This window comes from Nipponia nippon, unplaced genomic scaffold (genome assembly GCF_047370975.1).
Source record: "Nipponia nippon isolate SJK-2023a ecotype South Korea unplaced genomic scaffold, ASM4737097v1 scaffold_1, whole genome shotgun sequence".
Lineage (NCBI taxonomy): Eukaryota > Metazoa > Chordata > Aves > Pelecaniformes > Threskiornithidae > Nipponia > Nipponia nippon.
The window spans coordinates 25,120,474-25,134,127 of record NW_028262290.1 but is presented as its reverse complement, the minus strand read 5'-3'; the positions used below and the strand labels follow the sequence as shown (position 1 = coordinate 25,134,127).

Below are 13,654 nucleotides of genomic sequence, written 5' to 3'. Positions count from 1 at the left end.
AAGAACAGTTCAGCCCAGCAGTGAGGAATGTCTGTAGCTGTGTTTTTCTAGTGATAACCAGTTTTCAGCTACTGAAAATATTTGTATAACATTTGTTTTGCTTTTTCATGAAGCATAAATCAAATGAAATGGGGTTTTTGTGGTGTCATGTTTTACGCTGTGGTTTTACAGTTTGAGGTGACCACTGGTCCTAAGACTGCTCCTTTATTAATTATACAATTATCTTCCTCAGCTCTCTTTTTAAGGGTTCAATTACGTATTTGTTTTTAGTTAGGGATACATCTAAACCGTGGCACATAAAGCTGTTCCTTTCCAACACTGAGTCCTAATCAAGTTTGGCCAGAGTTTGCAAGTATAGGTGGGGAAACAGGTTGGTCGGGTTTATTTATTTGGTTTCTTTGCATACTTTCTCACAACAGGCTTCTTCAGTGTCTGAAAGGGTTAAAAAAACATTAAGCAAGCCCTGTTAGACCAGCGCTTAGGTATTTTTGTTGAAAAAGCAAGGTATCTGATGATGACAAGGATGCTTTGAACATGATTTAGACCAGGTCCTAAGGTAACAGCACCGGGGCTGAGTCAGCCTTCCCTGCAAACCTTCAGAAACTGAGAAAGGGGAATGAAGTGATTCTATTTGTGTTATGGTATCCAGTGAGCATTAGTTCAGCTTTAGGTGTTAGGAGAGAGGAAAACGGGTTCTCTGCTATGTTTTAGAGGGAAGGCTGTTGTGACACAGTATTTCCAGGAGAGCTGGTTCAAGGATGCTCCTTTCTGCCGGGTTATCTGTTGCTGCAGTGCTTATGATGGGAACACTTGTCTTTTAGAAACTGAGCTGTATTTGAGATCGAGCTGACCCAGGACATCAAACAACTCCCAAAAGGCATGTGGCAACTCCTCTATTTAAAATTCAACCAGTGACCTAAAGGTGAAACTCCTTTTTACAATGTCACTCTGAACCTGGATGGTTGTTCGTGCCTCTCTGTCTCCACAGTGACGGTGTCTTGCTTTTTTGTTACATTACACAAGAGGATGAATTATTCTTCCAGAAACTAATAAACCAGTAGCTCATCTAACTTTAGTGTTTCTTCAGAAATCAAAAATTCATTGCTAACCCAATCTATTAGTAATTTTCTCGGAGGTGGCAAACAAATACCATCATATATCATTTCTCTCATTTTTATATTTTCATAGTGCTTCTTTATTACTTTCATCTGAAATAAGATGTATTTTGGCCCTTAGACACCAGACTTTGACATGCATGGTTTCCTTACTTACTACCTAAGAGGTCAAATACTTAAGTTTCCACCCCTTTTCTGGAGCAAGCTGCCCACCTGTCCCCCCGTCCCCATCATCCCTTGTAGCACCCAACTCCAGTGCGAGCCTGCCGGCATGCTTGAGCCAAACCAGCTCCGCTGCTCCGTGTCAGCCAGAGGCGTGTTTGAGAAAGTGGTGGAATGGGAAAACTCCCTGACTTGAGGTTGTCAGCTGGGCATGAAGAATTGGGTAAACTCTCTATTTCCCAAATTATAAGTAGGTAAACTCTGTTCACTCTTGGCTATATCGCTGTTTGGAAGTGATACTCCACTGTGATGCATGAAGCATTGCCCCTCAGCATACCTGCCTCATACTCTCTGCAGACTTGGGCAGACTCTTTGGATCCAGTTTCTCAGCTTTTTTTTTATTGTCAAAAGAATAAAAACTGTAAGGAAAAAGAGGAAAAATCAGATTCACATAGTCTAGGACTTCATAGGCCAAGCTGAAAAGCCTGTGGCTTGATTGTGCGCAGATAAGGGACGTTTCACTTGACGAAGACCTTCCTATAAGATGAGGGAAAGAGAAAAAGGTTTCCTTAAAAATAGACATTAAACTTAACTTCCTCACTTTAATATGTAGCATTTGTGTGATTCGTGATCTGAGATGTTTAATGTAGGGTATCATGTGGAGAGCTTCAGTTATTTGACCAAGTGACTAACACAGGTTAAATGTTTCCTGCTTGCTCATGGACCAAAAAATTGGACAAAATTCCTAAACACTACTCACAATACTAGCTTTACACATAGTATTACAGGTACTGAGCTAATTTTAGTTAGTCCACAGTTGCTACATTTTTGTACTTGCTGAATTTCCACTGCTCTGGGCATGTGTTGAAGCACACCACCAACACCAGCCACTATGGGCCTGGTTTATTTTTGCATGAAAAATGAGGGGTAAGGGGCTTATGGTCTACACCTATATCTTGCCTGAATCTTGATCTCAATGAGTCTGAGATATATCAGCACTCTTGTGTGATAATTAGCAACATTATATTGCTTTTTCCAGGTCATTCATTTCCTTTTAAATATCTTGTTTTATCATTCCGAAAGGAAATATGGTGAATGAGTGTGTTCCACTGCAGAAGTCAAAATTTTCTGCAACTTGGGAGGTATTAAATTAAACCAGTATGCTAAGAGAACAATTATAATTGCTTGGCACTTAAAGAACCTACTATAAGTGCTGCAGCTATTAGAACCATTTAAAATCTTGATTGCAGAAAGAACTGTGTGTATTAATCTGTAAAATAATTCATCTATGCTCTAATTTATCATTGTTCCATAAAAATGGGCTTTTGAAATTAGAAATTACTCTAGATTAATTAAATAAATTTAATATGCTGCAACTTCTTATGAAGGTGGATACCTTAAAAGGCTCATAGTTTAACATAATGTCTTAGTTATATTAGCCTTTCATATGACCTTTTCTGCTTTTAATAAAGTTAATAAAGTCTTTGAGACTAATCATTTAATGAAAGGACTAGTCTGTAAATTATGGTATATTTTCTTATTAGTTGTGCTATTTGACTACCAGACAAGCTTGACCGTACTTTACGTACAATTCTTTCCACCTTTGTTCTGCTTGGGCAAGAGTCTTGTTTTGGCATATTGGAAGTATGGGACTACTTCTAATAATTAACAGGAAGCATCGGAATTGGAAGTTTGTTTGTTTCATGTAAACTAGACACAAAGCATGCAAATACTCAGCTGGGATAGTACTGTTGGGGAGAGGGATGGAGTTGGGTGATCAGGCACAGTGCCCAAATGCAAATTTTACTGGTAGTTTTAAGAGGGCTTCTGTCATGTATTTCTCATTAGAGCATGTACATTTCTAATGTGAGGGCACAGGGCGGTCCTGTCAAGTCAAAAATAATGTGTCATCTTTGGGGAAAAATAATTCGTAATTGCAGCAAATACCTGAAAACTGCTCATTCACACTTATTTTGACAAAAATGAAAACTACTTCTGAATGAACCTGCTGAAGTCTACCTTAACTATGAGCTCCCACTGTTCAGTAATATGTTTTAAGAGTAATTTATAGAGGCTGATAAAAATACAAAGAAGAGAAAGGTTGACACAGTCAAGGGCAGATGCTGCAATTAGCAGGTAGTACTAGGTGATTTTACTTCACTCAACGTTAGTGATATTTTAGTGAGAGCAAGATCAGAAAAGAACTGCGGGAAGACTTCAGAATCTAGAAATCGTACCTTACAGTGAGAAAAGGGAAACTTTAGATCTCTCTCCATTTATGCAAAACTATGTTAAGTGATGACTCAACTACAGCATACATGTTATGCTGGGAAGGGGTTTTTCTAATTACAGCATCTTTCTTCCTTATTTTAAAAAATAGTCCATTAGCAATTCAGTGTATCTGAGTCTAAACAAATTCAGGGTGGAAGAAAGCAGACACCTTCTTCCGGTAAGGTTAGTGAGCTACAGAAACACCTTGCAGACTTGGTGAATTCTCCATCATTCTGAAAGTGTAAAAGAAGACTTGGGTGTCCTTCAAAAAGTAAAGGGTAATTCAAGCAGGAGGAATGGGCTTGATGCGGTAGTTACAAGGTGAGGTTCTTTGCCATGCGTTATTCAGAAGGTGTGATTAGATGGTAATGGGTCTTGCTGGCCTTAAAAAATCTGTGAATCTGCCAGTAAATCTTACAAGCATTTTCCATAATGAAATGCCTCCTTCCCAATTTAATCCTTACCTATTTCACACAGACTAGCTTTTTGAATATCAAAAGCTCTTGTCTTTGATTTGTACAACATTTAGATAATCCTAATTACAATTTAAAAAATAAAACTATTATTAACTTGCCAATCCCAGGGGAAATTTGAACTGTGAAACCAAACAATATTTGCAAAGTCTATCATACATTGCTGAACAGCTTGAATTTCTTCTTTTATTTCTAGTTACTTTGTTTTCTTCAGTATCTGTGATGCATTTTATTTGACAAAATTTTCTTGGTGGTCACAATAAATTTATCTTTCAAAAAACTGAGGCAAGGCAGCTTTAAAATAATCTTATATTATTATTACAATAAATTAGTTTGAAACACTGACATTCTGATTGCCTTTCAGAATCCTAGAAGAAGTAAAATTGTTCCAGTGCATTCAACACTATACAAATACTAAATAGGCTCATTAATCTAGTAATGAAAACTTAAAGGTGTTTCAAATAAAAACGTAAATTCTAATGGTTCTCGCACTTTTTGGTTAGTGGACTTCTTTCTCTTAAAGATATTTTGTCACTATTCCTTCTGTGAGTATCAGTAAGGTTGAATTTTTTCCTTACTTTTAGAGGCTTACTCTTCAAAAAATTACATGAGGTGGATTGGCGTAAAAGAACCTGTTATTAAATAGGTTCCTTCTGTAAGCACACAAAATTCCTAAACGTTTCAAAGATTTGCTCCTGCCACTCACCTTGTTAGTAGGAGAATATGCTCTGTCTCCGAAAAGAAACACTGAAAATATCTAACTGAGAATCTTATTTGGATTTGGGGTGTGGTTGTTTTTATTCTGGCTGTGCCTCTGAGAGGCATGTTAATTCTCTATTGTTTGCTGTGTAGGAAAGCTGCATTCTGTTTCTGTGGGTGGGAATATTCTTTTCATATGGAAGCATTTGCCATTTTTTGATCCTAAAAAAACAAGTGCCCTACATTAACACATAGAGCTCAGTGTGGAAGTACAAGTTAGTTAAGCCTTATTCCTAGAACTGTCCCCGACTTCACTGAAGCTCATGCAAATAATGAAGTAAATAGAAAAAAAAAGGGAGTTAATTTGTGTTCTGTAAGGAAGTTGGAGGTGGAAAGTGTTTGCCAGTGGAAAAGTGTGAAAGTTAAATGTGATTCTCTCCACTTTTTTTTTTTTTTTTTTTTTTTTTACTTTTTTGGAATTTGACTGTATGAAAAATAAGACACATTCATAGTGTGGAAATGTTGGGAGATTTCTCACCAGATGTGTAATGATCCAGAATGGCTGTTAGGAACAACAGCAGGAATATCTGTGGATTTGTGGATTTCATTCCTGGAAAACAAACTGTAATGGCAACAGTATTAAAAACTGAATAAAAAATAAACAGTTCAGTAGCATTCCAGGAAGACCACGCATAAGCTACTCTTGATGGGAGTGACACAGGTTAAATGGATTAAGATCTGGCTTGCAGCTCTCCAAGTAGTTTACTCTATGAAGTCATATGGTGAGTGTTTCTAATGGGATTCTTCAGGGCTTGGTACATCCTCAGCTATTCAGAGTTTCCATTGGTGGTTTGGAATCAAGTTTAAAGTTAAAACAAAACACAGCTGATGTAATTGCTATTGGAATGATAAAGAAAGATGAGCCAAGCTGATCATCCAGCCAGGGTGGTTATGTTAGTGTGGGTCCACTCTGTCCATGTTGTTCCCACTTTTCTTGTACTGGAGGCCCAAAAGAAGATGTGATATGTAGAAAAAATCACTTCCTTGGACCTGTTGCCTACCCTTTTGCTAATGTAGCCCCATATGTTGCCTTCACTGCCACAAGGTCTCACTGATGCCGCTTGTCCTGCAGGGCCTGTAGGTCCTGTTCTGCAGAGCTGCCACCCTTCTGGTGCATCTCCAGCCTCTACTGTTGCAGTGGGTTGCCCTCTTCCAGTACAGGACTTTGGGTTTGTCTTTGCTGAATTTTCTGAGGTCCTTGTCAGACCGCTCCTGAATTTTGAGCTCTCTGAACAGCAGCTCTGCCTTCCAGCATACACAAGTGCTTCTTCCACAAATTTAATGAAGACGCAGGCCATCCCTGTCGTCTGGGTCATTGCTGAAGATGCAAAGGGTACTGGCCTAGCATTGACCCCTGAGGGTCACACACTCATAACCAGCCACCAGTTAGACCTCAAACTGTTGATAGCTACCCTTTGAGCCCAGTGGTCCAGTCAATTTTCCACCCACTTCTGTTTCGCCCCTCCAGTCCATGATTTTCCTGGGGACTGAGGTTAGTTTGTCTGGCTTATAGTTCTTGGGATCCTGCTGCTTTTTATTTTACAATGGGCATAACATTTGCCTTTTTTCAGTCATTGGAGACTTCCCCTGATTGCCACAACTTTTCTGAGATGATAGAAAGCAACCTCTCAGTGGCATTGACCAGCCCCTTCATGCAGCCCATCCAGTACGATTAATTTGTATTTGCCCTAATTTCATGTTCCTATACCATGAGTAGTACCTGTTCCCCCTTCTCCTCAACTCTGCCGCCAGGCAGAGACCCGAGAGTTACTTTAAAATTTAAACCACAGCGATTACTATCTTACTATTCTCTGGTTATTCATTATAGCTAGTATAGCAAATAATATAGCACTTCCACAGCATTTTTTCCCAAGCAATCTAAAAGTTTTACATGGAAAGGAGGCTGTAAAAACATCTTGACTGACTGTGCAGGGCACATTGGAGGTTTGAACCAAGTATGTTTTTGATCCAGGATCAGAAAGCTTTTTAGTGACAGAGCTTTAGATATTATGCAGAAAACTCATCCCTTCCGTAAGCAGCAAACTCATCACGCTTGCATTTGCAGGTGACATTTTAGGTATAAATGTCTGAGGCTTCTGAAGAATGCTTTTGATAGTAGACCTAGCTGAACAAATACAAAGCTCAGAAATCATTTATAGAGACATCTTCCTCAAAGGAGCAAGTTCAAAATTATTTCAGTGGCACTCTCTCCAGGAAATTGTTACCATTCATAAACTTCAAAATGGGAACCCTTCTAACTGTTTCTCTTCAAAACTGATTCTACAGATCTAGTCCACAGTGCTACTGAATTTCTGAAGAGCAGAATTTATTGAGGACTTTTTTTTCCCCAGATATCTGTCTTTCCAATGAGACTATGTGTGTTTTCATGTAATAATTCAGTCAATCCAGCCGGAAAAACACTAAGTGTGAAAGAAACTGAACATACATTTGTATTTTGTAGTGGCACATCCTCAAGAAATGATCATGGGCTGCATAGGAATGCAAGAGAGAAGGTACAGGGTTACTGTTCTGGCTCCAACATGGGCTGCCATCATCACCGAACAATTTTATGCTTCCTCAGTTTCCCTAATGATAGCAGTTACGTGAGGGGTGCTGAGGAGCTACTTTTTCTCTGTAAGGTGCAATAAAGAGGAAGGAGTCTTCAATCCCTTCCTAATTAAGCTGGTCCATCTCCTGCTGGAATCATCAGACCTTGCATTTATTTAGCACAAGAGCAGCTTTACCTGATCAAATGTTATGGATGCATGTAAAGAAAATAGTGGTATATGTGGAAGGAGCTTCCTACAAATGTATTTTAGGGACACATAAACAAATCTGTCTGCAAGGACAAAGCGTGCACCTCAACGCACCCAGCAGTTTATTCAAGTTCTCCATCCAAAGAGCCAGAAAACCTAATTAAGAATTATTATCCATCAGAGCCAGTCTGTCCACAGCTCTCGGCTGTTTACAGTGCCCGTGGCAGCGCTGTCTCAATCACCATGTAGGGCTTGGAAATCCACCAAAGAAAATGGGCACTTTTCCTGTTGCTTAGCTGGCTAAACTGGATTTTAAAACAGTTCAGTTCTATTAACTATATTAAACCTGAGCAATGACCTTCTGGGACAGCAGAATTTTTATAGCTGTTGCTGCTGTTTTTAAAGAAAGCTGAAGTAAAGAAATAGCTGAAAGCAGGGATTTTCAGACTCTGGTCTCCAGACTCCTGAGGGATTGTGGATTACTCCTAAAAATGTACAACTTCATCTGCTGCTAAGAAGTGAGCAAGTTTGTTGTCAGTGGGCTTGGTTATCCATCTGTTGTCGGTTGGGATCATCCATGTGTTAGAAAATGTTTATGGTTTTTAAAATTGGAAGCAGTTGAAAACCATTAATGTGGCATTGTGGAGGGGAAAGTTGAGCAGCTTGGTTTCTCAAAGGGTAGATTGTCCATCCCTACGAGCAGAGACATGAGGGTTTAGAGTATTGGCATTTTTACAGCTATCCCCAATTCCCTTGGAGATGTGTACCATACAAACACCTCACCGGCTGGAAGCTACTGGAAGCAACTTACAAAAGTAAATTAGAGATACAAGACAGAAAGACTAAAATTATCTGAGGACAGAGGTTATTGTGAAGAATCCTAAAGTGAAATGTTTTTACCTAAACAAGGATTGTTTGGATTGCCTGCCTGCTTCCCCTCCTTCCCAAATCCAAACCCACAGCAACAACAACCAAAGCACAGTGGAAGGTGCTGGGAGCAGGCTGAGAAACATCAGCGCTCAGTTGCTCATCACTGAGCAGACAGATGTGGAGAAGCGAAAACTAAACTTAGCACTGGTGAGGTCACAGAAGTGATTTTCAAAATTTTTTATGCCTTGTGTTCCCTAAATCGGAAACTTCTAGAGGCAGGACTTTTAGCAGTATTTTCCACACATACATGCATTGCAGTTCATGTGAAATATGTAGGAGCAGGACATTTTTCTGATGTAATGTTCTTATTTCTAGGCTGTCCATAAAATGCAACGAGGTTACTGCAGGAGTTTGATGTCTAGTTTAATGCTGCATACAAGGTCCACTTGGAATAGTGATCCTGAATTTCCCTCTGCCTTGCAGGCCAAACTTGGCTGTAGCCATGGGTCAAGTCAAGCGCCAGAGAAAGAAGATCTGTAGTCTGTTAAGGAGCTAGTTCAGAAATGTGTACAAACAGACGAGATTTCAAAGAACCACAGAGCTGGCAAGAAGGTCTCTAGAGAGCCTCTAAACATCCTCCTTTCCAACATGGTCTCGCTATTGCCTGTGTTATTTCTTTCACAGTTGTTTATGCTGTTCGTGAAGACTTACTATAATGGAAACATTATAGACCAGCCGGTCTGTCCCAGTGCTATTCTTAGTGCTTAGGGAGGTTTTTCTAGTATCTAACCTAAGTCTTTCCTGCTGCAATTTAAGTGCATTAGCTCTCTTTTCTTTCCATTGTGAACCCAGAGGCATGGTTATTTATTTCCTCTTGCAGCTGGCTTTTATGTGAAGTTCATTTTTTCCTTTCTTGATGTAGTAGTTTATACTTGCCCCTACTGATCAACATCCTGTTTCTTTTTTTTAAGTGTCGCCAGTTTGTGAAGATCGCTTAACAAATTCTCATCTTGCCCTCAGTGTCCCTGCTGTATGTCCCTGGTTGGTGTCATCTCTTAGCGTAGGAAGACTCTACTCCATTGCTTTGGTCTATAAACAAAATATCAAACAGTCTCGGACCCCTGTGGTGCCCCACTTTATAGATCCTTCCATTTTTTACTCCCTAAGTAGACTGTGCATCCAGTTTGGACCAACCTTATAATATACATAATTTTCTTTGCCTTTTCTGGTGTCCTTTCTAATTAATATAACTTTGAGTTTTTATACATGTTTCATGGGATCAGAAAGTTAGTTCAAAGGGAGCCATCATGCATACTGAGGACACAGACTGAGGTGCTGGATCATGCTCTGTTCTGGTAGTATCTGGAGATCACAGTGCTTTTGTGACTGGCATGAAAAGCATTGATCCTAGGTGTATGTTTTGGGGTTTCTTCATAGTTAGAATGCATTACAGAAGTAGTTTCTGTAGGTAGATGAGCTCTTCAAGCCTTTAAGGAAAGAAAGATATTGAGAAATATTGATTTGAATAAACAAGATATATTTTGATGAAATTGTAATAGAAAAAAGCAGAATGGTGAGTTCCACTAATAATAAATATTTAGTTAAAATTTAGAACAATTATAGAAACTATCTTTTAAGGTTTTTATTTTACATATGTATTAAGTCAAGAAAATGTGCGTGATTGGAGTATTTGGTTTTACTGCTTTATTTCATTTTGTGAGAAAAGTTTGGGTGCCTTTTATGTTCATTTGAGTTGGGAAAAGACAAAAGCAGAATTGTGTCATTTGCTGCAAAATGAAAAGCCCAGCTTCTCCCAGCTCTGCTTTTCGTTGTCTGCCTGTCTTAAGGATTCCATGAAACTGCAGTTCTTTGCATCGTGTATTACTGCAACAAGATAATATGGGTTAGAAATTATTAGTTTAATCAAAGCAAACCAGTCCTTATACTGTACAAGCTACTCTCTGGAAATTGATGCAGACACGAACCAGGCTAGTTCCAGGTTTTATCGGATTGTCCAGTCATGTCTTCAGGAGGAAGCCACCACCAAAACTATGATCATCTCTGAAAAAAAATGAAAAGTACATGAGAGATGTATATGAACAGCACAGAAAAGATCAATAGTTATCCTCTATAATATTATATTATAGGTAGTGCCTTATTACATTATAGAGAACAACAGTCCACCTTTTATAATATACCTGGGGGATCAGAGCATCAACACTAACCAGAGAACAGACTTAAGACAAAAGGACAAAATTCTCTGGACAATGGATAATTGAATGGAGGAAATCAGCACTACAAGATGTTTTGGAGTCCAGGATCAAACACAGATTTAAAAAGTATGGACTACTGCATGGGAGAAAGGTCCAGCAAAGGCTGTGCAACACAGCAATGTGAATGCAAGTTCCTGTTCAGAAAGCCCATGAACCGTTGGTGGCTGACACATATACTGAGGAAAGAGACTCTCTTTTTGCCATTCTTTCTTACAACATTGGGTGCTATCAGAGACAGGGTAGCAGGCTGGCTGAACCTTTGGTTTTTTTCCCAGTTCAGCTGGTTTTATGTTCTAAGTAGTGCTAGTCTGCATATAGTCTAAATAGCACTAAATAATCTGGGTAGCCAGGCTCACAGCACTCTTCACAGTCAGTGGCCTTTTAGATGCAGGAATGTTCTGCGTGTTATTTAAAGTGTTAGATGTAAATTATGATGCAGTGTTTCCTTTGAGCCTTTGTTTCCGTATAATATAAATCCAAGGCCCTCATCCTGCAGCTGGGTGCCTGCGGCTTCCCGCTGCAGCACTTGGCCCGAGCTGAAAGGCAGTGTAGGGCAGATGGGAAGGGAAAGGGGAGAGGGAAGATGAAGTGGCTGGGGTAGTGTTGTGTGGAGCCTTAGGCTTTCAGCTTTCCAGGCTAGCTACTCTCAAAGCATCTTTTAGTTGGTTTCCAGATTTACACCAGAGATAAGCAGGAAATATTAATGATACCAATGGTTGTTATTGACTCCTTGCGTATTATTTCTGTTCAGTGCTTTAAACATGCTAAGCAAATCTGCAAGCAGATGAGACATTGCAGCAGCGGCCCTTCAATTCCAAATTACAGAGTCTCTGAAATAAGCTGAACGGGTTTGAAAAAAAAGTTGTTAGTGTGTTTTCATTTGTATTTCAGAGCAGAACTAAGGCCCCATGTACATGTAGCATGTACAGATGTCACCAAAAGAAGTCCTTAGAAAAATACTGCTGAAGGCTGGGCAGTTGTTGTTTTTGTAGCTGTCGGGCTTTAACTGGTGCATCTCACAGGCTGACTTGGGCCCTTGCATTAATAACAGCCCCTGGAGAAACAGGCAGCAGGCTTGTAGGCTGCAGTACGTACCTACACAGTCTATACCGGTTTCAAGCAAGCCATAGCGCAGTCTCATTTTGTTGTCTTTGTTCACAGCCTGTATGCAGAAAGCTGCAGAAACAGATGACCACTAATGTCTAAAATCCCTAGTACTGGCAAAGCCTAAGTTAATTCTTGGGGTGTTTTTTTTTTTTTCCCCATGCTGCGGAGGTTCCTGAGCTGTTTACGCAGAAGTGTTATTAGCTCTCCGGCCACCATTACTCTGGAGCTCATAGCTGCCAGCAGCGTGGAGGTCGGGTCTGACAGGGCAGCTCTCGCTCTCTTGCTGTGCTGGAGGAGGAGAAGCACAGGCTGAACATGTCAGGGCTTCGATGCTCTGCTGCAGCAGCTTGTTTTCTTGGCCCAAACAATTTTAGCCCTTCTAACTTCTGGCTAAGAAACAGATTTCATTGTGCAGCTAAAACTAATCGACAAGTTTTAGACATCTTAATCTTGAAAACATCCCAAATTATACACGTCTTTAATTTTAAATCCCTAAGACGTGCTAAATGGGAAGCAATGAGGAAAGTTAATTAGTCTGCCTGCCTCTTCCTTTAGTTACTAATTACTATGGGTTCTTTTCTTGTCCACCAAAACCTGCTGGCTAGATTTTAGGGCAGATGTTAATGTGCAGTCACAATTAAAAGCACATGCACTGGATGCTGTTGAAGCCTCCAAGTGCTCTGCATTTATGTCTTTTATTTCAGGATGCTTGGGGGAAAGAAGGGATCATCACACAGTTAAAAATGTCATTTGCTTTCTTTCTTCTTTTCCATGCAGCTCCTCTCTTTCAGTCAGATGAGTAGCTGCCAGGAAATCTATTAATGGTAAAATGATTTCGAGACATGGTGCAGTGTTTTTGAGAACATTATCTTGCTGCCTGTAAAGACTTTTTCACTCGGTATACTCAACCTAGTAACAATTTCATTTCACTATCCCTTGGCCAAAGTAATGACTTCATGTTTCTAATTAGAGAGCAAGCGGGAAGGGACTGTACCTGGTTCTCGGGGCCTGAGCTAAGAGAGCACTAGGAAACACTCCTGTAATAACTTAACAGGCGTGAGAGCTCCTGCCTGCCGAGCCAGCTCTCCTGCCTCTGTGGAAAGAGGCAGGATCGCTGCTTCGCCCGTGTCCTGTGTCAGTCCTCCCCAGCCGGCCGTGTCAAGGCTTCACCTCCCCAGGCTGTGCGAATCGTTGCTTGGGCCGCTCTCTCAGCCCTCCTTATGGCTTACCTGGGAAAAAACATCTGCCTCCCTGTTTTGGGTGTAGAGCATCCTTTCTGCGGCAAAAAAATAGGACAGTATTGAATATGTGTCCCCATTTTGGATAGTGTTATTACATACCTTTTGCTGCTTTTCTCCAGTCATTCTCTTTTTCCTTTTTGATTTGCAGTGCATTTTAAATTCATTGAGACAGGAAAAAGTGTTATTGCTCTTTCGCTTTCAAGAACAGGATATTTGGCTGCTCCATTCGCTAAAATAGATGGCTGTAAAGGCACTCTGGGTGCCTCTTCTAATTCCAGATAAGCCTTGGGCTCTGGATACACAGTGCAAGACAGAATCTAATTATTGAAGTAATTATTATTGCCTTCTCTGCTACACTGTGTTTTTCCAAACCCAGAGCCACCTTTGGAGTCACAGCTGTGGACCCTGCTGGCAGTGGTGGGACGTGATGGCAGTTTGTCAGCCTCGGAAGGATTTGACTGTACTTACCTGGAATGAGTTACTTATTTAAAATCTCACTTGTGTATTTTTTGACCCTGAAAAGAATATGTGACAGTGGAAAGTTTTCCCTTCTTCACTCAATGCATTCTGATTTCAATGGCTGCATTTCTGAAAAGGTGGTGCTTTTTTTCACCTCTTCTGAGAAAC

The 13,654-nt window shown here is 40.1% G+C and overlaps 1 protein-coding gene and 1 long non-coding RNA gene across 6 annotated transcripts in view; one reads left to right on the top strand and one right to left on the bottom strand.

Moving 5' to 3' along the window:
• CPQ (carboxypeptidase Q) overlaps positions 1-13,654 on the top strand; it is a 167,657-nt gene that overhangs the window by 139,655 nt on the left and 14,348 nt on the right. The window lies entirely within an intron of this gene.
• On the bottom strand, positions 10,186-13,399 carry LOC148057271 (uncharacterized). The gene is made up of 3 exons (XR_015702918.1): positions 13,127-13,399; positions 10,392-10,467; positions 10,186-10,290 (listed from the first exon to the last, which is right to left on the bottom strand). It is a non-coding gene; the product is annotated as an uncharacterized LOC148057271 (long non-coding RNA).